We start from the raw sequence: 21,942 nt of genomic DNA, 5'->3' as shown, positions 1-21,942 counted from the left end.
CTCGGGGCCGCCCGCGCGCCCTCCGCGCTGCCCGCCGAGAGGCCCGCGGGCCCGGGACCGTGGCCGGGCAGGGGGCAGGTGGGAGCGGCGGCGCCGCGGGCAGGCGAGCGCGGCTCCCGGAGCCCGGCCGAGGCCCGGCTGCAGCGAAGCGGCGAGCGCCGAGCGGGAGGGAACGGGCGCCGCCCGTCCTCGCCGCCCCCTCCTCCGCGGGCCGCCCGCCCACCCGCGGCAGGGGCGCCCGGCCCGCGCCCTTGGGATCCCTGACTGACCACCAGGCCGTTCCGCCCGCTCCTCGTCGGCCTGAGCCTGCCCGGCGGCGCCTCACCGCACCAGGGCTGAGCCCCTAAGCGTGAGCCTGGTGGGCCAGAAACTCCCCGACACTTTTCCGAGGAAGTTCTGCTTCCTCGGAGGGGCTGGCCTGGCTCCCCCGGGCGGCGGCCCCTCGGTGGGAGGCCATGCATCCGCCGCGGGGCACCGGGGAAAAGCAGCTCCCCGCTTCTGCAGGACGCCCCTGGAGTCCCCCGTGGCTGTGTGGGGCTCCTCCTGGAGGCACCCCTTTCCAGCCTGTCTCCTCTGCCCGATGCCCGGGGCCTCGGCCTCCTCCATCTCCCGTGACCTGTAGCCCCTCTTGGTGCGAACAAGGCCCCGGTGTTTTGTGGCTGGTGCGCCAGGGCTGTGGGCCCGCTACCTGTGTGCCCATGGGCGGCGGGGCGTGGGTGTTGGTGTGCATGTTTGGGTGTGTGTGTAAGCACAGCAGCTGCCTCAGAGTCTCGCCGCTGGGCTGCAAGCTGCCTGGGTCAGGCTGTCGCTGGGGAAGGGCCTGAAGCTGGAGTGAGAAGGTGGAAAGTGCCGCACTCTCCTGGGCCTTCGCTGCAAGCGAGAGGCAGCTCAGCGCCCCCAGCGCAGCCCCGGAAACAGCGGAGCGACCCACGCCCGGCAGGCCAGCCGTCTGGCCCTCAGCTCTCTCCCTGTCTGCTCCACCCCGACAGGTGGGGAAGGCGGCCCGCTGGCTCATCTCAGGACCTAAATGGGTGCTCGGCAGCGGCGTCCTGCAGCCTTGCCCGAGGCCAGAGAACCAGACCCGAGGGTAGGGCAGACCACAGGTCTCCCTTTCCTGGGAGTCCTTGGTGAGAAAATGCCAAAGCAGAGCGACTGTGTCAGGCCCAGAGCCCGCTGAGCCCACACTGAGCACGCCTTGGAAACCCCTCTCAGCGGGGACAGCTGCCCCCAGCCCTCCCCAAGAAGGTGGCCCCGACAGGCACAGGCCACGCTGCCTGCCTGACACAGAGCGCAGGACCTGCCGAGGAATTTCATTCCACTGGACGATATTTTAAGCAGATGTGGGCGTCCCTGGGGACCTGACTCCAGTACCTGAGTCTGAGGCAGCAGGGCAGCCCCAGGGTGGCCCAGAGAACCAACCCCTGTAAGCCACCTCCTGGCCAGGGTCAGGGGGCTGGAGGACGAAGGAGAGGTAGGTCATGGTTATAGTCCAGTGTGCAGGGCTGGGCTGTGCCTGAAGCCATATGTGGGTCCTGGAAGGACAACCTTGTCAGTGAGTGTCACCCCCTGAGTCAGAGTGTGAGGGCTGCCCCAGAGGGCGCATCTGGGGCTGTAATTTCGTTTGTGTCTCCCTAGGACCCCACTCCCGGGGGTCTCCCCAGCTGGGCCCGCATGCTGACTGACTAGCAGCACCTTTGGGCCCACACTGGGGGCTCCTAAGTCCAGCTTTCCAAGGGCAGAGGCTGCTGCGGTGCTCAGCACCTCCTCAGTGTGAGCCTAGGGGGCTGGGGGCAGAGTGAAGACAGGTAGGTCCCGGGTCCCCTCACGCTGGCCAGGGCACTGTGGGCCTGCGAGGAATTGGGGCTGTCCCTACCCTACATTTTCAAAACAAAATGCCTAACAAAAGCTTTGTGTCTCAGCCACTGTTGAGAGGCAGGTGGGCAGGTGGGGGTGGTCAACACAGCCAAGGTGCCCTCCTGACCTTCTCATCACACAGCTGGGGGGCCCCGTGCAGGGGAGGATGTGCTCCCAGAGACGGCGTCCAGCCACGGCCCCCATTCGAGCCGCCCCTGAGACCTGATCACCAGGAACGTGGCCCACAACTAGACAGGACATATTCCAGGCCTGGGGAGAGTGTCCTCAGGACAGATGCCGCCTCCCCCTGGGGTGCGGGTGGGGGGCTGCTCCCTCTGCTCCAGGGAGGACTTGTGTGTCTGGTGTGTGCGATCGAGCGTGATGTGTACGAGGAAGGTGTGTGTGTGACAGGGTGTGGGGAGCCCGGCTGGAGCCTGAGCTCCTAGGCGGTTCCTTCTCCCCAGCCGAAAGCAGCTCCGGCTCTGCGGGGGTCCTGCCCTTCTCCCGCCCGCCCGCCAGGAGACGTCTGCCCCTTCTACCATTTCTCGCCCCGCAGCCAGGACGGCAGCCTCCGGTCTGGACGCCTGGGAGGGCAGCGGTACCAGGAAATGTCCGGCAGGAGTCGAGCGTCTCACCCCGCTTCAGGCGAAAACGCGGAGGCCGTGGCGGAGGGGCGGGGTGCAGGGCTGGCGGCCAAGGCCAGGTGCCCCGCGGCAGCGCGCTGAGCGCCTGCGGGCTCTGGCTTCGCCATTGGCCCCGCGGGTGTGCCTGGGCGCCCAGGCCTGTGGGCGGGGGCGGATGCCAAGTCCTGTCCGTTGGGTGACCTCTGAGTGGGCTCCCAGGGGAAGGGCACGGGTTGTGCCCTAAGGTCTCTACCGCCGGACACCCGCCAGGCCACCCTGCACCTCCTGTCGGCCGCTGGTGGAGCAGGTGCGGGCTGGGCTGCCCGACCCTTCGGGCCCCCATGGCTCCCGAAAACCCTGAGTTCCCCTTCTGGGCACAGCACGGGGCAGGGGCCCTGGTCCTGCCGTTTCTGTTGGGAGGCCGGGCGCTGGCGGTGGGGCCAGCTGGAGGCTCCCCCCACTGGGCCCCTAGGGGGAGGCCGCCCGCTCGCAGGGCCTCTGTAGGCTAGATTAGCCCCCTGTTTTATTCAATTAGGAGGCAATTAGGGATCCTTGGGGGGCTGGGGCTGGTAATTAAGGTGATGTATAATTAGAGTTTCAACAAAAATTATCCAGGATTAAAAATCTTTTGAATAATTTCGTTTAAAATTTTTCAAATAGCGTTAAAGACAATTTATCAGGTTTTGAATCAAACCCGTGTAACAAGTCTTGGACGCTACAGCTCGAGTAGCGGGCGCGGGAGGACAAGGGACAGCCCTAGCACTGTCCCCCTGCGGGAAGGAAACTTGGCGAAGGGGCGGAGAAGCCGGGCCTTGCTGCGCCGTGCCGTTCGTACAGCGCCGGTCGCGCGCGCGGACACGGGTTGCCCAGGGCTGCAGACAGTGCGGGCTGGCCCGGCCGCGGGGCCTGGGGACCCCAGGCAGAGCGAACGTCGCTGCAGCCCCCTGCTCTCCGTGCACAAAGTCCCGGTAACTACCGCGCGACGCGAACGGCGCTGCCTGCCGTCTGCACAGGGCAGCCGGTTCGAGGGGGTGGCTGCTGCCCCTGGCGCCCTTCACTCCAGCCTCCTCCTCCTCCTCCTCCTCCTCCTCCTCCTCCTCCTCCTCCTCGGCCTCGATCGGCCCCAGGGGTCTCCGCCTCTCGGTTTCCTGGATGGAGAAGGGCGGGCTCCGCGCTCCCAACTCCCGACTCTTGACCCTGACCCAGACTCTGCGGGTGGCAGGCCCGTGTCCCCATCGCAGTCGCTTTGCGGATCTGGGCACAGAGAGTCCAGAGAGCGCTCCAGAGCCTGGGTCAAAGTCAGGGTGGTGTGGGGAGGGGGGAGGATGGTGAGGGGAGAAACCGAAGCGCAGGGTAGAGGTCGGGCTTTGCAGGATCAACCCTGCCTTATTCCGGGGTATGCATCCCCGGGCCCAGACTCGGCCAAGGTGGCCCATTGGCCCCGTGCATTCACCCCACGCACCTGCCTACCAAGAGGTCCGAATGGGCTGCCGCCCCTGTCCCTGTCCCTGTCCCTGCCCGAGCCTCCGGGAGATAGGAGCGGGTCCAGGATCCCATAAAGGCACACTTGGTCCACTTACTAGGCATGACCCCACTCCCCTTCATTGACCTTGAAGAGGGAATTTGGCCTCGCGGGCACCACTTTTAGGGGTAAAAAAAATCCCAAACACAGAGAGGTCAAGTAGCCCATTCAAGGTCACACAGCAAGTTAGGCATGAAACTGGATGCCACTTAAGTAAAGCTCCCCAAGCTTTCTTATTTCGCACACCCTAACCCTGCCCCCTTCCTTAGGGCACTGCACGCTGTAGTTAATTCCATAGGATTTTCTTTTTTTATGTGTCAAGGTTTAAGCATTTTCCCAAGGACAGTGCTTAGCTTGTAACAGGTCTGGTTTTTAAAAGCAAGTAAGACATCAGTCCCCACACAGCTTGTGAATGCAACCAGCTAACTGTGTCCTCAGCCTCCTCCAGACTGGGTGGTCTTTGCCGGGGTCTGGACTCTCCTGCTGCTTGTCCTCCCCAGGCTGGGTGGGACGCTTTGCCCTGGGCTTTTCCAGCCCCAGCCCGGGGCTCTGGGACCCCTCTTCCAAGGGTAGGTGCAGGGTGGCAGAAGTGTTGACCAGGGTCACCCTCATCTGCATCCCCCCCTCCATGTACTGCCTTTTGCTTGAGCAAAAGGGAAATAGTCCCCGCCCCTCCCCCAGGCAATCAGGGAGAGGTGGAGCCGCTGCTGTGTGGACCTGAGCCACCGGGCGGAAGGAGCCCCGAGGCTGCAGTTGCAGGTCCAGCCCTGAATCCGCCGCTGTTCCTTAATCCTGGGCACCTCACAGGCTCCCGCCAGGGCTGTGGTACTCCCTTCAGTCTGGCCAGTGCTCCTGAGCTCTTGTGGGCCCCAGGGCCATGGGGAGGGCCTCTTCCTGCCCTACCTCTCTCTCTCTTGGGGTTTCTGCCATCAAATCCTTGGCTGGCCCGCCCGGCTGGCCTCTCCCGAGACTCAGGAACAATGCCCCGGAGCTCCCAGAGAGCGGTGCCTCGGCTCCGAGATACATATTTGTTTAATAGTTAACATTCTGTGCAAAAAAGGAGTGAAGTCAGATTCTGGTGAAGGCTTTGCTTATTTTATATCCACTATAACTATTTCTGTCCATGAAAATTGGCTTAATTATATCAATGGAATGTTTCTTTTTCAATTCTGTATGCAATTAGTCCATCTTGCTGGCTGCAATTTATTTTAATAAAAAAATAAACCAGTGGTGTGTTCAGTTCCTCGTCCCCTGGGGACAAATGCGATTGGTGTGTTTAATTTCATTAACTACAATGCGGCCTACTGGAAAAATGTATAAAATCAGCTTTATACCGCTTAAACACTGGCATTTGAAACAAATCATTATTGCATTAGCTGTCACACTGGTAATTCTAGAATCTAAGGAAAAAAATATATTATGGCTGTTTTTATAACCCTTTGCAAATGCACTGTTAAAATAATTTATAATCATTTTAAACCGTGGCTGGGTCCTGGTGAATACTTTACCTCCTCTAAACCAGGCTCTGAATTATCCCGTGCCCATTTTACATATTGATGCATGTGTCATTTCCAACCCCAAGTATGCATCCTTCAGGGTGGAGACAGTGGACCCTGTCCTTAAGCAGACGTGAGAACATAGGGTCACCTTCTCATTCTGGTCTGACCCTGGTCTCGGTCTCCAGGGGGAATATTTGGTGTAGCGTCAGACTCTGGTGAAATGCGCCTGGGGACGGAGGGCAGCTGGAGGTGGGCCCAGAGGCTGGTGCTGCAGAGTCTTCCCCTCCACCCCCCCCCGCCCCTGCCCCCGCCCCGGCCAGGTGGTGGACGGAGGGATCCAGAAGCAGACCGGCCTTTAGGGCTTCACTGGCGTGGGAGCAAAAACATCCCAGGGCCCGTGTTCCCCGCTCAAACTTGGGGAAGTGAGGAACAGCGAGCGTTGGCTCGGCTCATCCCCGAAACCCTGCTCAGGAAGGGAGAGAACCGGTGACCCTCACACACTTGCTTTCTGAACCCGACAGGAGGGTTCTCAGCAAAATCCCCCAGACTCACGCTGCTTTTCGGTGACAGCACGCTTCCGGGAAGGGTGTGTGCCTCCAGCCCACAGCCCTCCAGCAGCATGGGGGGGGGCGTGTGGGATCCGCGCTCTCCGCGGGAGTCCGCGCCCAGCCTGCCTCTGCAGGTGAGGCAGGTGACGGCAGGTGCTCGCTCCTCCCTCCCTCCCGGGCCATGTGCTCACACAGACCTGGGAGCAGGGTGCTGGGAGAAGCCCGGGGCTCCTTGGATGGCTCCTGGTTCTTGCGTGCACTTTGAGGTGACCTGAAGCCCCTGCTGAGGGGGGCGCTGGCTCTTCCCAGCGTGGAGGTGGACAGGGAGGGCGCCTGGCTGCGAATGGGCAGACGCTGGGGCTCAGCCTGGCCTTGGGCTTCTTCCAGAGTGTTTGTCCCCTCCCACCCGCAGGTAGCTCCACAGGGCGTTAAGAGGAAGAAGAGGCTGCAGTCAGCTTGGTTTGAGCTGGGGCTGGGGCTGCTGCAGATTGAGGGTTTCCTGGGTCGCAGCGGTGGATTCTTAGGGGGCTCCGGGAGATGTACTTGGGCACTTCTGGCCGTACTGAGGGCTAACCCCTCACCCTGCCCCTCGGTCTCCCGACTCGCCTGGATGGGTTTTTGTAGGTTTGATCTTCTCCTGCAACACATTTATATTCTCTAATGGATTCCAATGTGGGTGATGGTGGGGCATCGAGGGGGACATGGGCACCGCGTCCTTAGGTCTGAAGGCCCTACCTGCTCCTCAGGAGTGTGGCCGGCGGGGCTGGGTCTCCCCAGACCTCTGACTCCATATGTCCAGGGTGGGACCTCAGGCCCGTGGTTTGCTTTCCGTTCAACGTGCTGCCGAGTCGAGAAATAACTGGCTTTGTCTACTTTCCTACTTTAGAGAGAATAACAAAGCTGAATGCTTAGTACAGATATCAAGCCCCAGCCCTGGGTGCTGCTCTCGAGGCCTCCCGTGGGACAGGCCTCTCCTTGGCCCCAGAACCCCAGCACCCCCTTCACTCCGGCTTCTGGTGCGTGTGCCCCACTCCTGGATCCCGAGTCCCACCTTTGCTGCCAGTGTCGTCCCCCACATTCTGCCACCAGATCGGCTCCTCTTACCGCCTTTCGCCTGCCTGCTCGCCCTCCCACCACCACCCCAAATACCCGTGTGCATCTGCATCTTACTCGCCCCCCCCAGCCTCCAGCAGGCATAACTGCATGGAAGGTTCTGGAAGGGTCCAGCATGGTGTTTGCTGGGGTCCTGGGGCCAGGTGGGGATGAGGCAGAATTCCCACTCCATTCAGACAGGCAGTGAGTTTGCGATTTATCCCCTTGGTCTGCTTGGGGAAATGCTGTGCTGGTCCTCAGCCTCCCTGGGCTCATCCGGGCGGGGGTGGGGGGGCACAGGGAGGGTGTGCAGGCCTGCAGGTGAGCGCCTGCCCGCCCAAGGGTACGGCCCCTGGCACGTGGCGCTGCTCTGCGTACCCAGCTGCACCTGCCATGAAGCCTTCCGGCTCAGCCGGTCCGCCCTGCTCCAGCAAAGGGCTCCCGTTGGTTCTTGCCGCACAGCTCAGTCATGGAGTAAAACATGCACACAAGAGCCTTAGCTCGTAGTTTTATTTTCAAACCGAGAAGCACGGGTGCCCGGGTCTGGTTTGGCCCCTCTGACGTGCGGCCAGATGCTAGCCGGCGCCGAGCCCAGCCCCTCCCTCCTGCTGCCTCCCCGTCCCTTCTCCATCCTTCTGTCCGTTTCAACGGCTCTTGGCATCTGCCAGCTCTTCTCTCCTTGGAGGCCCCCAGCTCCTGAGGGGGTCAGGGTCTCCTGTTTGTTTTGGGGGCTCTGTGCCGTCTGTCCGTTCCTTCCTGCCCCTGGAGTGGAGCACGCTGTCCTCGGGCCTACTGTGTGCAGGGCTCTGAGATGTACCTGAGGTCCCCCCACGGCTGCCCGGCTGGGGGCCGGCCCCCCAGAGACAGGCGTGGTCACGTCACCAGGCTCTGGGCAACTTGACGAGTCTGGGGGCCACAGGCCCTTGCCCTGGGGTCCGGGCTTCCGTGTCCAAGCTGTTTGACTGGGGAGAAAGCCAGATCGGACCAACGAGCCACCCCCAACCTCATCGCTTCTGGGGGCAACCCCCTCTCGGGCATCCTGGCCTTGTGTCTCTGCCGGTGGGGTGGCTGGACCCCCAGAGAGTGGGTCTATTTCAAATTAGAAAGACCAGAAGGGGGGGGCGAGAGGGAGGGATGCTCGGAGAGGGGCTTTGCCCATTTGTCTGCCTCTGTGAGTCTCTGTGTTTTAAATTCAGGGGCTCACTTGAAATGTGTGTGCGTCTCGGGCACCTCGGGTAGGCAGGGCATCTCCGACGCTTCAGCAACGGGATAAAATGCCTGGGTCGGCGCGTGATGAATGGGGACTCGCCATGGCTGGGAACTCTTTCCTGTGACACAGTTTAATCCCCGTATCTATATTCAGAAGCTGGCAGTCAATATTATGCCGAAATATGGATTTACATAATAGACTCCCATTGCTCCTTCTGGTTGCGTCTCCGAGGGAAAGGGGCATGCATTTAAAAGTGCTCAGACATTTGTATCTGCTCAATGGGCTGTAACAGCCTCTTCAGAGAGGCCGGGCCACATCGGTCCATAAAACACTTAAACAAAGACCGGAAATTATGCTCACCGGAGGAGCCCAAACGGTGGCCACGGGAGAGCCCGGCGGCCCCCGGGCAAGCGCAGGGTGTCGACCCTCGTGTGCCCCCCGCGCCTCCTCCCTCCTGCTGCAGGGCCTCTGGCACCCCCCTGACACTCCTTCGGCAGGTCAGGCGAAGGTCCAGACTCGGGCCATTTCCCAGCATTCCTGTTTTTGCCGGGCAGCCCGGCTTCTCCCTCAGTCCCGGGGAAGCGACATGCTCAGGTCTTTACTGGGCTGGGAACCGGCGTCTCTGGCTTGTGCTGACCCGACGACCGTTTCCGGCCGCCCCAGTTCAGCAGTGGCTATTGGTCACCCCTGCTGACCCAGCACCAGCCCCCAACCCCGAGCACGTGGGTGTCATCAGGGTCAAATCCCGAGTGGTCCTGGGCACTGTTTCTGGAGCTTCTGTGAGGAGGAGGGCACCAGGTTGCCGGAAGGCCCCGGGTTCCTTTTGGAGGGGAGCTTGTGAGAACGTCTATAACATCAGTTTGTACAGAGCTACCTTGGGCCGTGGCGCCCAGCATGGGGCGCGGTGTGCCCACCAGCCTGGGCCAGCGTCCTCTGGGCTGCCACCTGCTCATTCCAAGATGCTTCCCTGGGGGATCTGGCCTCCCTTGCAAACTTCTCCCAGCTCTTCTTCCTGGGACAGCCAGTGCATTCTTGAGCTGCCTGAAAACCGGGGGGCGTTTCTGTGGGCCCCTGGCACAGCCCCTCCATCCGGTCTATGTGGGAGATGGTGTCGGGGTGTGCAGACCCGTCCACGTGCGTGCTTCTGTGCACCTATGTGCAAGCGTGGGGCTGATGTCTGCATGAGACTTACCCTCAGGCGGGGCTTTTTGCTGTACTGTCCCGGCCCACTCGGGTTTTGCACAGAGTGCCGCCCGCTGCTCGGTTCTCCGCGGTGTCTGGGACCGTGGCCGGAGGCCGCGGGGCTGCAGGACCTGGAGCCGTCTGCAGCTGGTTGTTGTGGGAGAAGGCAACGGAGAAGTTCAAAGGTGGAGAGCAGGCAATCTGCACGCACTTGCCTGCACGTTTATGAGCCCCCGGAAGAAACAAAGAGGAGAGAGAGCTGTTTGGATAATCCTGGGCCCTAGCGCTCACATTGAGAAAAATTAGGGCCTCTTGAAAAATTACAGAATTATGCCGCAGTGTCAGATTCCAAGATAATGATGTGTCTGTGTGCGAAAATATTAAATTGCAATAACACGCCTGTGAGTACCTCTCTGAATAGGGTATTCAGTTCCCAGCTTGGGCTGAGCGTACCGCTAGTGACTGGCAGAATACAAATGGAGCCGTAAAACGTGGGGGGCTGCAGCCGGACTCCGTCTTTGCGATCGGGTTCTCCATCTCGGCCCGTCCAGCCATTCTTTGCTTTAATGAAACAGCCCGACAACGTGGTTAATTATTTATTTATCACGTTAGCAGGGGAAAAGCTGTCGGAGACAGATCGATTTTTCCCTGGAAGTGATTTGACGTTACTTTAGAAATAAGACCATTGCGCTGTGCTGGGTGCTGTCCTCAGAGCTCCCAAAGTTCGTTTGGCGACCGTGCCGACAGCCCTTGCTTTCTCGCACACACGGGTCGGCGGCCGGCGCGGACCGTGCACCTGGGCAAGGCCGGCGCTCTTTCCCACCAGGAGGACTTATCGCGGATTTCTGTTCGGAGGAGTGCGTTCGACGTCTTCTTCCGGGCCAATGAAATCTGAGCAGCAACAAGTCAACCGGGGACGAGGGGAGACTTTGCGTATCTCCACCGAGCCTGGAGACGTGGCGTCTCTGATTATGAGCCGGTGAGGTGGGGGCCTCCCGTCCCGCCTCGGGGAGCTCTCGGCCGTGTGCGTGTGAGCGTGTGACGGACAACGGTGCGGTTTGGTGGCTGCACATTCGCTGCCAAACAAAAGGACTACACAGGCCGCTGGAAAGCCAGTCCTCAGAAGCCCCGGGGGCAGAGCGCTGGCCCAAGGGGGGCTCGCGTTTCCCGGCTGGGAGTCAGAACTGCAGAGCAGAGGGGCCCCCGCGTCTTAACTTTCTCTCCATCAAAGGTGTTAATCTTACCTTCCAAAGGTTAGATAAAGCCGCTCAAAGCTGTTTGTTATTGAATCTCATCTGCTAATTATGGCAGCGGACTTGGTCCAAGGTCTGTCCCGGCCACCCCGCCTGGCCCCCATGGCTGGCAGCCCGCACAGGGGTCCTTCTTGCTGTAACCCAAGTGTTCCCTCGCCGGGGTTTTAGGTTGCCTCCTGATGCTGACAGACTACCCTCATTTGAGGGGAGGGGCCGTGGCCATGACGGGGAGAAGCCCAGCACTGCGGCAGGAGCCCGTCTGCCCCTGGAGGCCCCTCCTTGACCCACAGACTCTGCCTGGCACCGTGCAGGAGAGGGCCGGGGCCGGGAGGAATGCAACCGTGCCTTTTCTGACAAAGAACCCCCGACTCTATTCACCGGGCCCTAGAATAATCCTTGGCCTCCTGTGCAGGGCCTGTGGCTGTCGGGGGGGGGGGTAGGGGGCAGGAAAGTGGGCCACAGGCAGCTCTGGGAGGCCGGCAGTGGGCTCTGTGGGACATCGGGACCTCTGGGCCAGAACCGAACCTCCTGGGAAACCATACTCGTGACGCTGGTCCCCATCACTGGGTGGTGGTCACCAGCAAAGGGGCACAGTCTGGCCACAGGGCGCCCGGGAGGGGCACCTGGGGGCCACAATGACTTCTCCCCTCCAAGCCCCTGACACTGACTGAATCTGTAAAATCAAAACCAAGCCGAGCCCTCCCCTCCCTGCCAGGCCCAGAGGCAGAGGCCCTCGGACCTTGGGCCAGCAGGCAGGGTGAGGGCGATGGATGGTGAATGCCCCTGTGAGCATCACCCTTGGGCCCCTCGGGTGGGATGCCTGTCCGGCTAGTTCCTGAGGCTCCTCAGATCAGACGGCCACCAGCCCCAGGCCTCAGGGTCAGTGCTTGGTCTTCACTTCCCGAATTCCAAATGGGAGAAGCGGCTTCATTATCTTAGCTCACCTTGGACACAGCAGAGGAACTCGATGGGCCACCTGCTGCCCCCAGGGTGGGAGACTGTGCCCCTCGCAAAGAGAAGGCAGTCAGGGTGGTCTCAGGGAGTGCCCCAGGGGAGACCTTCTGCCCCTTGGATCTTCAGGACCAAGCAGGCCTCCTTTAGGTCCAGCAAGAGCACCTCCAGGCCAACCTGACCCTCCATCTGGAGTCACCCTTGGCTCAGGCTCAGAGAGACAGGACAGCTGCTGATAAGTGGGAACCCCGATGGTGATGGGACCCCAACCAGCTGGATCCAAGGACTGTCACCCCCAAGCAAGCTCTGGCTGAGGGTGAGTTTAGCTTTAGAGCAGTAGAGGTGGGGACCCTGAGGCAGCATCCTTCATTCTGACCAGGGCTGGACTGGGGGACACACACCGGTCACAGTCATGGTGCCCTTGTCCCTGCAGGTCAGCTCCTGGGCTCCCCGACCTATGCCGTCTCTGCTGGGTCAGGACAGAGCAGGGACCCCCGTGCCCTCCTTCCCCGACACCTTCAGCCTGCCGTGCTGTGCTGGGGGCGTTTCCCTAGATCTGGCGAGGCAGACGTGGGTGTCCAGTTCTGCTTCTGTCCCTTCCCGGCCCAAGAAGGGCCAGCCTGGGTGGAAGGATGAAACTCCATTCGTGTGTCCAATAGGGGTGAGCCCCATACCTCCTTCCTCCTCTCCGGGGCAGGATGGTCCTGGTGACCCCTTGCCCGACAGCTCTGACCGGCTCAGATGGGACGTGGGGCAAGAGGCCGAAGGCACGTGAATGTGGTATTATTATTGCTATGATATCTGCAGGGTCCAGGCTTTGTCAGCAGCTATTTTGGGTTTCTGGAACTTTCTTGCATCTGGCTGAAGGCAGGTTCGTGTGTGAGTGTGTGGGGTGCAGGGGTCTCGCCGGGGGCCTCTGGATGTGGCCTGCAGATTGACAAGCCCCTCTGAAATGATGTGATGGGGGAAGTGAATGAAGCAGAGACATGCGGGTCAGGTGGCCTTGCAGGCCTGCGCCGTCCTGGCTGAGGAGCTGCGCCCGCCGTCGTGGGGACGGCCGGTGATTGTCTGGGGGGCCTTGGGCCACTGTGCCGCCAGTGTCTTCCCTGGATTTGGAGACTCTGTCCCCCAAGCTTGCAGGAGAAGAGCCGGGGACGGTGGTGCGCTGCCCTGCCGGACCCAGGACCCAGCACCAGCCGGGGAGGGGGTTACAGTCTGTGGTGAACCCTGTCTTCTGGGGTCTTCTGCTTAACTTTGTGCCAGAGGATTTGGGGCCACTGAGCAGCAGGTCCCAAACCTAGAAGAGGGGAAACTGTTTCTCCTCTCTCTGCTGTTGTCCGGCTGACATTCTGACTTCTGAGAGTGTGTCTGCACATCCAGAGGGTCAAGTTTAGGACTTGCTCAGGGGACGGCGGGACAGTGGGGCTTTCCTGTAATCGGTTTGTACATGTATGCACTGCCATGCACATGCACGCACACGTGGACGCAGGAACACACCCCCCCACGCACACAAGTGCACACATGTATGTGCACGTGGGCATGCTCACGCGTGCACACAAACCGATCCACGTACAGGCACACGCTGGGACAACTTACTCAGTGCAGTGTGTATACGTGTAACACATACACACATGCACACACGCCTGTGCACACATGTGCAGACTGCTCTGTGCACACACACGACTACATGAGCCAGACTCAGGGCTTAGTCTTGGACAATTCAGGAGATGCATAGGTAGACATCAGAGCAGAGCACATTTTTGGTGGGTGAAGGGATCCTCCTCCAGGGAGCTGTCACTGGGTTCTGTGGCCCCAAAACAAGAGGAGAGGGAGGCTGGGATAGCTGAGTCCAAGCACTGGCCCATGGGCCCCTGCAGAAGAAAGGGTCTTGGCACCTGCTGGGCCAGGGGACCGGCCTTTCCCTCCTCCCTCGTTGGGGACGGCGGTCCTCGAGGACCCTGGGGTGTCGGGGGCCCGTCCCTCTAGGGCGGGGCAGGACGAGCTGGATCTGGTGTCATGCAGATGCAGGAGAAGGGGCACAGGGTCCCCTCTGGCCCTTTCAAAGGGACATTCGATCTGAACCCTGGGGCCCAGTAAGGAGATTCCCTCGAACCAGTGCTGACGAGTCAAAGCTCTCAGCACTGGAGAAAGCGTGGGGACTCTGGCATGAGGCCCTTTGTGGGATTATCTGCCCCCCCTGGGAGGCGTGGAATGCTGGGGGTGAGAGGCCACAGAGATATAGAGCTCACGCAGGCCACCGATAAAGAAGGATGCTTTCTGCGGCCGCTCCGTCGCCGAAATTTGAGGTGCGGGCCCAGAGTGGAGGCTGCTGGCCCGGGACATTTGAGCCAGGGAGGCACCGTCCGTTCTGCCCTCACCCTGGAGAATTTGAGTCCAGGCTGCGTCTGCCGGTGCGGATACCCAGGGCTCCCGCCCGCTTCGAGAACACAACGTCTGGAGAGACTGAGCAGACCGGGCTGTTCGGCGGGGGGGTGTCCTGGTGGGGTGCAGCGGCTGCGGGGAGGCTGACGGCCCCGGGGTGCCTGTCTGAGAGCTGCAGCTGGGACGCGCAGGTGCGCCCACACACATCCGGCTGTAGTTGCTGGCTGGGCTTTGGAGTGCTTGGTTTGTTTCCACGGAGCATCCAGGCCCCCTTTCCTGCCCCCTCAGTCCCAGTTCATTCCTGTCTCTGCCAGTGGACGTGGGCACGTCCAAGTGTTCTAGGGGCTGGTGCCCAGGACCCACCCCTGACCCTCTCGAGGTCCCGGTGGAACATGCACGTGTGGGTGGCGTCGCGGCCTTGAAGACATGTGGACGGGGTGCTGCGGGGGGCCTGAGGGTCTTCAAGAGCCACGGTGATGGGTGGTCTGCCTCACGGGGTCGGAATCATCCTGCAGCCCAAGGACGAAGCTTCATCTTGCTGAGTCTGGGAGGACTACGGTTGTGTCCGGCTCAGCTCACTGACCATGGCTGCAAACTGCTCTGGGATGGGGGGGGAAAGAGGCGCTGCCCCAGGGCGAGAGCCGGTCCCCCCCAGGGGAGCGGGTGTGTCTTGGTGCTCTGTCCAGGCAGGGGTGGCGTCTGTGTGGGCAGTCTGGCTGGTGGCAGTCAGCGGGACCGGCTTCGTGCTCAGACCCCTGTAGGACCCCGCACCCACCGTGGGCAAGCTGTGTGATTGGCTGCTCTCAGCGGCTCTAAGCTCGGTGTCCCCATCTGACAAAAAGGTGATCCATACCTCGTAGGCTCGCGATTGAATCTAGAACGGACTTGCCCGTCCCTCGGGGAAATCAGCTCCCATGCCACCTGGCTTCCTGGAACCGTGGAGGGGAGCCGTGGCTGGTCTTCTCTGGGTGCCTGGAGTGACCTTCCTGGTTCACAGGGTGGGCAGGGGGTCCCTGGTCAGGATCTGTCCCCAGGCCTTGGGGCTCCAGGTGGGCCTTCTCGAGGCCCAGAAGCGTGTCCAGTCCTGAGAGCTGATGCTCCACACACATGGGTCGACTGATGGGGCAGCTTCTCTGGAGCTCTGCAGCTGTCTGCACCTGACCACAAACCTGCGGGCCTGGCATGGGCCTGGTGCCTTCCTGTGTGTTCAGGGGCACCACTAAAGGCCACGGTGGCCTGGATGGACAGTCGCCTCCCACTGGGTCCCTTTCTTTTTCTGCACCTCAGATCCCTTCCTTGCAGAGAAACTGAGGCATGCTCAGGGCACACAGGTGCATGAGGACGTCTTTATAAACTGTACGGTGTTTGCCTGGCAAGGTCCACGTGCAGGGTCTCTCCGCCAGGCCACGCGGCCTGGACTCTGGGGTCACGGGTTCTGACCGCCTTGCTCAGTGTGCACTGCACTTTCTGTCCTGGGTGAAGGGCTCTGGCTCCCCGCAGTCAGACCGAGGTCCGCTCTGATGAGACACCTCCCCACGCCCCCTGCCCTGCACGCCCTCAGCGCAGAGATGCCTCCAGCTGGAGCCTGGCCTGGGCTTCCTCCCGCCGGCCCCCTGCCTGACCTCCTCGCCCAGGGTGCCCTTCCGTCTGGACGCCGGTCCTGTCGGGGAGCAGGAGGGCCAAGACGGAGCCCTGGGGGCTTATCTCGCCAAGCCACGGCAGTGCCACCCAGGGCCTGGGCAGAGCAGACCCTCCTCTTTGGGGCCCCCCGACTGTGACCTCGCTCCTTCCGCTGTGGAGGCTTCCTTTCCGAGCTGAGAAGGATTCCTGGCTTCACCGGCCCGTGCTTGCCCTATTTATTTATTTGTTTTTATGGAGTATGCTGTTAATTAGGCAAAAGATCTGCAGAAATGAGTCCATGCCTGGAGTTTTCTGTGAAAAATGAGAACTTACACCCCACCCCATGAAATTTCCAGCAGTGAAGCAATTAAGTGATGGAATTTGGCAATTGACACAGTATCATTCACCTCCAATGAAAGTTTAAAAAAAAAGGAAGGAGAGACACTGAAGTCCGAGTGACTGTCGCTCTCAGCCCAGGGCCTGGTGTCTGTAGTGGCCGAGCCACGGCCACGGCCACGGCCACTGGAGACTGTCTGCCTGAGCCTCCCCTGGAAGCGCCGGTTCCTTTGGAGGTGAAGGGTGAGGCGAGGCTTGCTTCTGAAAGGGGACCTCACATGCCCCACCTGCGAGAGCTGGGCAGCGGGGGCCGGCGGCTGGCCGGAGGGGAAGGGGGCTTCCCACCTGCATGTCCAGTCTAGAGCAGAAGGAGCCCCTCGGGTTGTAGCTCCTGGCGGCACCCACCTCGCCCGGGAGCCGGGAGGGCCCCAGGGCCGCGCCGACCCAGCCAGCCCGCCACCCCCGGCCTGGGGCCCCGCCAGGGAACCACTGTCCACATCGGGGTCAGGTCAAGGGCCCTTCCTTGTGCTTGGCAGGCAACACAACCCCAAATGAGGAAATTCACATTTCTTGGGTTTGTGGGAGGGAGTTTTTAGCTCATCAGAGATTTAAACCAACTTTGATTTTTTTTTTCCAAATGAATTCTTCACCAAGAATGCCCACTGTGTGCTGTTCCCTCGGACGTTGCAAATCCCCCATTTCCGAACTATCAGCCCAGAAGGGCCCTCCCAGCAATCCTCAAAGTTGCAGGACTCCCTCTTCTCCAAAGGCGTTTCTGGAGTATGCGTGCCACTGTGGATGGTTTTTGTCTTTCCTTAAAAAAAAAAACACAACAACAACAACCTTGAGATGCCTTTGGACGAGTCTCTGGTTGTTGACAAATCAATTTTCCAGGGAGGGAGAGCGTTTCTGTTGGTGGCACCGGGGTCCGGCCTCCTGCTTGTGGTTGAGCAAAGATTGGACTGAATTTCTCGGCGAGCTGTGTTTCCTCCTCCCCCGTGGCTCCCCTGCTCTTTGGCCTTCATGCTACATTCTTCCTCTCCTCATTTCGCTTTGTAATGTTGTTTCTCTCACCTTCTAAAGCCGGCCAGCAGTGTGGCGGGGATTTATGAGCCCTGAACTTCCAACAGGATCGTCTCTTGCCTGTAATTTCGGTGGCACCCTGGCCGTGTGACCTTGGCCGCGGCTCCCCGCGTGAGGCGCGCACCCGGCTTCCGTGAGGCGAGAGGTCTCCTGGTGGGAGAAAGGGAGGCCGGGCGCTGGGTGTTGGCTGCATTAAATCAGGGAGCTAGGGGCCCGGGTCACTGAGAACAATCCAGAAACCAATCACAACCCCACCCCCGACCCCAACGGCCTTTTCCCCATGTGTGTTCTGATGTGCTCGAGGGAGCTTTAAGCCGGCCCCTGGCTGGGGTGGGAGCCAGGGCACGTCCAGAACACCCCCCGCTCCTCACTCGCACCCCTCACGCCCCATCCCTCCTGCGGTGCCTTCTGCTCTGGGCGTGGGGGTGGGGGTGGGGGTGGACACGGGGCAGCTTCGCCTGCAGGAAATGGAGGCTCTTCCCACGTCGCTGGGCGGCTTGCGGGGCTGCGGTCACTCACCACAAGGGGCTCATTTGGAGGCCGTGGCTGGCCCCCCCCCGACCCCCCTCCAGTTGTCTCTGCTTTTCCCCGTCAGTGTGGGATCGATTTTCAGTGCAGAACCCACTCCCGCTCTGGAGGGACTAGGGGCCCCCTCCCCACGTGCGCTCGGAAGATGCAGGTGTTTCTAGGGCTGGCTGGCGCCCGGCCACTTGTCACCCCATCCGTCCTCCCCGGGGGATGCCGTGGCCTGGGGGAATTCCATAGGCGTGGCCGCCCATGGGTGACGCAGGGGGTATCAGTGCTAGCATGGTCCCTGGCTGGAGAAGATGTGGAGTGGCCCCCCGGCCCTGCACACCTCACCTGCCCGCACGGCAGGACCAGCTGAGAGCTCATCGGGCATTGCCCTCTGGACGATGTGGGGCCCTGGGCCTCCCCCACCCGGCCCTGGGTCCCTGTGCCCGAAGGCGCCTCTGCCCAGGCCTGTGTTCCCCACGCAGCCGGCCGGAGAGGAGCCCGTTCACCTACTTGGAGCTCAAGGGGGTCTGTGAGCTCATCTCGGGCGTCAGGAGGGACCGAGGGCTCTGAGCCCAGCAGCCTGCCCATGTTCCTGTACAGGAACAATAAAACGTCCCCAGACCATAAAACGCACGTTGTTCAATCGGCCTTTTTATAGGACAGAGTTTACTTCTCAGAACAGCAGTGGCCCTGCCCGGGGCCAGACACGGCTTTCTTGGGGCGCGTTTGCTCCCCGAGTACCTTCTTCCTGGGGCAGCCACCACAGCAGAGAAAATTCAAGGGGGCCGTGTGTCTGGCTTGCAAGTTCCCCCTTTATTGCATCTCCTCTGGAGGCCAGCCTAAAGCCGGGACGTGGATCCCGGGCCCCAGTCTGCTCCCCACCGATGTGTCTTCTGGTTCAATGAAAACGGGAACACAGTCCACGGGAGGACAGTCCCCTCTGGAGTCACTTCATTCATTCACATCCACTCACCCACTCATGGGTTCAGTGGCTCTAGTGAGCGGGGTGCCCCCTCCCCCTCTCCCAGACCCCTGAGGAGCTCTGTCCTGGCCCTGGGGTTCATGATCTGTGTGGGCCAGTGAAATAGGAACGTCCCCTGGTGAGGCCCAGATCCCGGGACGTGAGGACTGCCTCCTGCGTGTGTCAGGCCGTCAGGACCCGGACCTCGCACCACCTGGGCCCGGGCTCAAACCCTGGCTCCACCACTGCTCGGCGCCCTCCAAACTCTCGTCTTCCGTTCTCAAGTAGGGATTGCAAGTCCCATCCTGTGGGGCCCCCAGGGGCTCCAGGGGAAGGTCTAGGGAGCAGCCAGAGAGGTCACTGTCATGAAGGGGATGTCGGGGCTCCAGAATGCAGGGGGTGCTGGGCAGGGTGGGGTGACGCCAGGGGCCGTGGCCTCCGCATCCCCACAGGCTGTCTGCCTCACCCGGGGGACGCTGCTGGGCACCTGCCTGGTCTTGGGGGCAGAGGACCGTGCCTACCACTCAGCAGCTCTTTGTGGGGCTCCTCCGGGCAGTGCCCGGTTTCCTCGGGGTGGCCCATGCAACAGTGGAAACTCGCCAGCAACCAAGGGGCCATTTTTGCCCAAAGAAACTGGGCCAGCTCCGGGGCCCCTTCTGGGCACGTGTTGCCCTCCGGAGGCCAGCTGCGTGGGCATCCCTGCCAGTGGGCTTCCCATACCCATGACCCTCATCCCAGGCTGTGCCAGAAGGTGGCCTTTGGTGACCCCTGGCTTTGGGGGGGCACCTGGACACGGCCTGGCCACAGCCTGCTCCCCCTGACACCTATGGAAACCTCCCATTGGAACCCCAGTGCCTTCCCCCCTTCGACCTCTGGCCGAGGCACCCCGATTTCAGATGAAAGGATCTCTTTCTGTAGCTTCCTGCCCCGGAGAGCAAGCAAGGCATCTGACTCGGGTCTCCTGGAGTAGTGGCCACGTTCTTGCTGGATCTGGGGGCTGCGAGACAGCAGAATCTTCAGGACTAGACTCCGAGGGTCGCAGGCTTGGGGGTGCTTGTCTCTCTGCTCCCGGGCCCTGCACGGGGTCTGTGGTGAGCCTCAAGGACCCAAAGGGCAGCTTCCTTGGCTCCTGAGATGTCCAGAAGTGGGGCTCGCCGGGCAGGTCAAACATCCACAGTGGTGCCAGGCAGCCCCTGTTTGTCCGCAGGTGCCCAGGAGCAGAGCGGGGTCTAGCCGTGTGCAAGAGGGTCTCGGCTCTCCCCCAAAGCCTGCCCTGCAGTCGTGCACTTGGGGTCAGGAAGGGGCTTCTTCTCTTCAAAAGCCCAGACGCCAAGAGGAAGAGGAAGTTTGGGGAGCAGAGAGAGATGGCTGTTGCAAAGGGGTACAAAGCCTGCTTGAGGCTTCAGAGTAGCTGAAGCCCAGGGGCACAGGACAGTCTGCTCTCTGATGCCTGCGCTGTGTGCATGGGGAAACTGAGGCCTGGGGAGGATGGTAGGAAGCAGAGACCACTCGGGGACACTGCTAGAGCTGACCCATGCTTGGAGGGACACAACCAAGAGGGCAGCTCTCTCCTGCAGGAGCTGGAGACGTCAGACTTCTCAGAAGCGCTCAGACTCCGGTGGGGGGGTGTTGGTGAGGAAGCTGGAGTTAGGGCTAAGGCCATCCGTCCCCCTGCCAGCCCCTGGGCAATGTCCCAGCCATCCTGACGTCCCATCTGGCACATGGAGCGGGCTGCTGCTGCTGGGGAGTGGGGGACACGGCCCCCACAGAGGCGGGCCCAGGAAGGCCCCGGGACCATGCCTGCAGTGGACCCTCTCTGGGGAGGCACTGACCCTGGAGTCCTGCTCAGCTCCTGCCCGGCTCCTGCCCTGTCGTCCCACAGCCCCAGAAGGGGGGACGACACTGTAGACACACAGGGTGGGAGCTTGGGGCTGGGCCACCTGCTCTCAGTGGGCACTGGTTTATGGAGAGGCCACCACGTGCCACCGCTGAGTGAGACCCAGAGTCAAGGCTGAGAACAGGGGGAGGCCTGACCTTGGGGGGGGCCTTCCTTCTAGGGTGGGGCATAGACATGTGGTGGGTATAGGACAACTCCGATGTGAGGACCACCGGGAAAATCACAGGACATAAGGGTGGGAGAGCTGCTTTCAGTGAGTGGGCCAGGCTGAGCCGCCTGCAGATGAGTGTGGACCCCACAGGGTCCTCCTGTAATCCCCACGGCGAGGCGGGTGGTGCCCTCTTGCAGGTAAGGCTATACAGGCCCAGAGGACACAGCCCACAGCCACCTGCAGGTCCCAGCTTCTGAACTGTGGCTCTGCAGCTGGGTGCACTCCCGAAGGAGTCAGGAGAGGTGGCCCTGCAGTGGGGGAGGGGCACGAGGTCCCCGCAGACTGACCCCCATGGCAGAGGTGCTACGTGTTCCCCGGGGCTCCAGCCACCAGGAACAAGGGGGCCCGTCTTGCCTGTTGCTCATCGCACGTGCTCATACCTGGAGATGGCCCCCGATCGGGCCCAGGGAGAGGGCCTTGTAGTCACAAGTCCAGGGACCATCTGAGGAGTGTGGCAATGGGCGTGCTGGGGGGGGGTGCCCTTTCCCTCCCATGATAAAACGTGTCATTTACTTACAAAAGCCCGACACTCACCACCTGTGGTCAGTGATCTGGAAATGGAAAGTGCATGTGGGTCGGGGTCTTCTGTGGATGGTTCTGTATGACCCTTGTGTTGGCAGCACCAGCCGCGGGGCCCTCCTCCCTCTGGCCAGGTGCTCCCCTCCGCGAGTTGGGTGCAGATGCACTGTGGGGTCTGCTGGCTGCTTCGGGACTGGGGCCTGGGCTGGGGATGCTGTCTCCTCTTGTCTCGAGGGGGCCGCGACATCTCAAGACAAAACCTTTAAAATCAGGGAAGATGGGAAAGGTTACAGCTGCCCCCTATCCGCATCTTTGAAGCAGGTGATCAGGACAAGGCAGCGGCCCTGTGGGAAGGTCCGGCTGAGTGGGTCTCTGCAGATCGTAGGAGGAATGTTCCCCCCTCTGGAAACCCCTGCCCAGCTCTGCGACTGACAAGAAGCATCAGTGAGCTGGGGCTGGGGATCTCACTAGAGACTTCCCTCAGTCCACTGCAGCTCCTGATTCTCCCCAGCCAAAACCCCCTCCCAGGGCCCAGGCTAGCCCGATGTCAGAGGCCGGGTCAGGCTAGCCCGATGTCAGGGGCAGGGCGAGGCTAGCCCGATGTCAGAGGCAGGGTCAGGCTAGCCCGATGTCAGGGGCAGGGCCAGGCTAGCCCGATGTCAGAGGCAGGGTCAGGCTAGCCC

At 61.5% G+C, this 21,942-nt stretch overlaps 1 protein-coding gene across 1 annotated transcript in view; it reads left to right on the top strand.

Moving 5' to 3' along the window:
* Positions 1 to 21,942, top strand: part of PRDM16 (PR/SET domain 16) — a 302,758-nt gene that overhangs the window by 621 nt on the left and 280,195 nt on the right. The window lies entirely within an intron of this gene.

Source organism: Mirounga leonina, unplaced genomic scaffold, assembly GCF_011800145.1.
Source record: "Mirounga leonina isolate KUSES-001 unplaced genomic scaffold, KU_Mleo_1.0 Mir_173, whole genome shotgun sequence".
Taxonomy (NCBI): Eukaryota; Metazoa; Chordata; class Mammalia; order Carnivora; family Phocidae; genus Mirounga; species Mirounga leonina.
The sequence above is the reverse complement of the archived record's forward strand: the minus strand, read 5'-3'. Positions and strand labels throughout refer to the sequence as shown.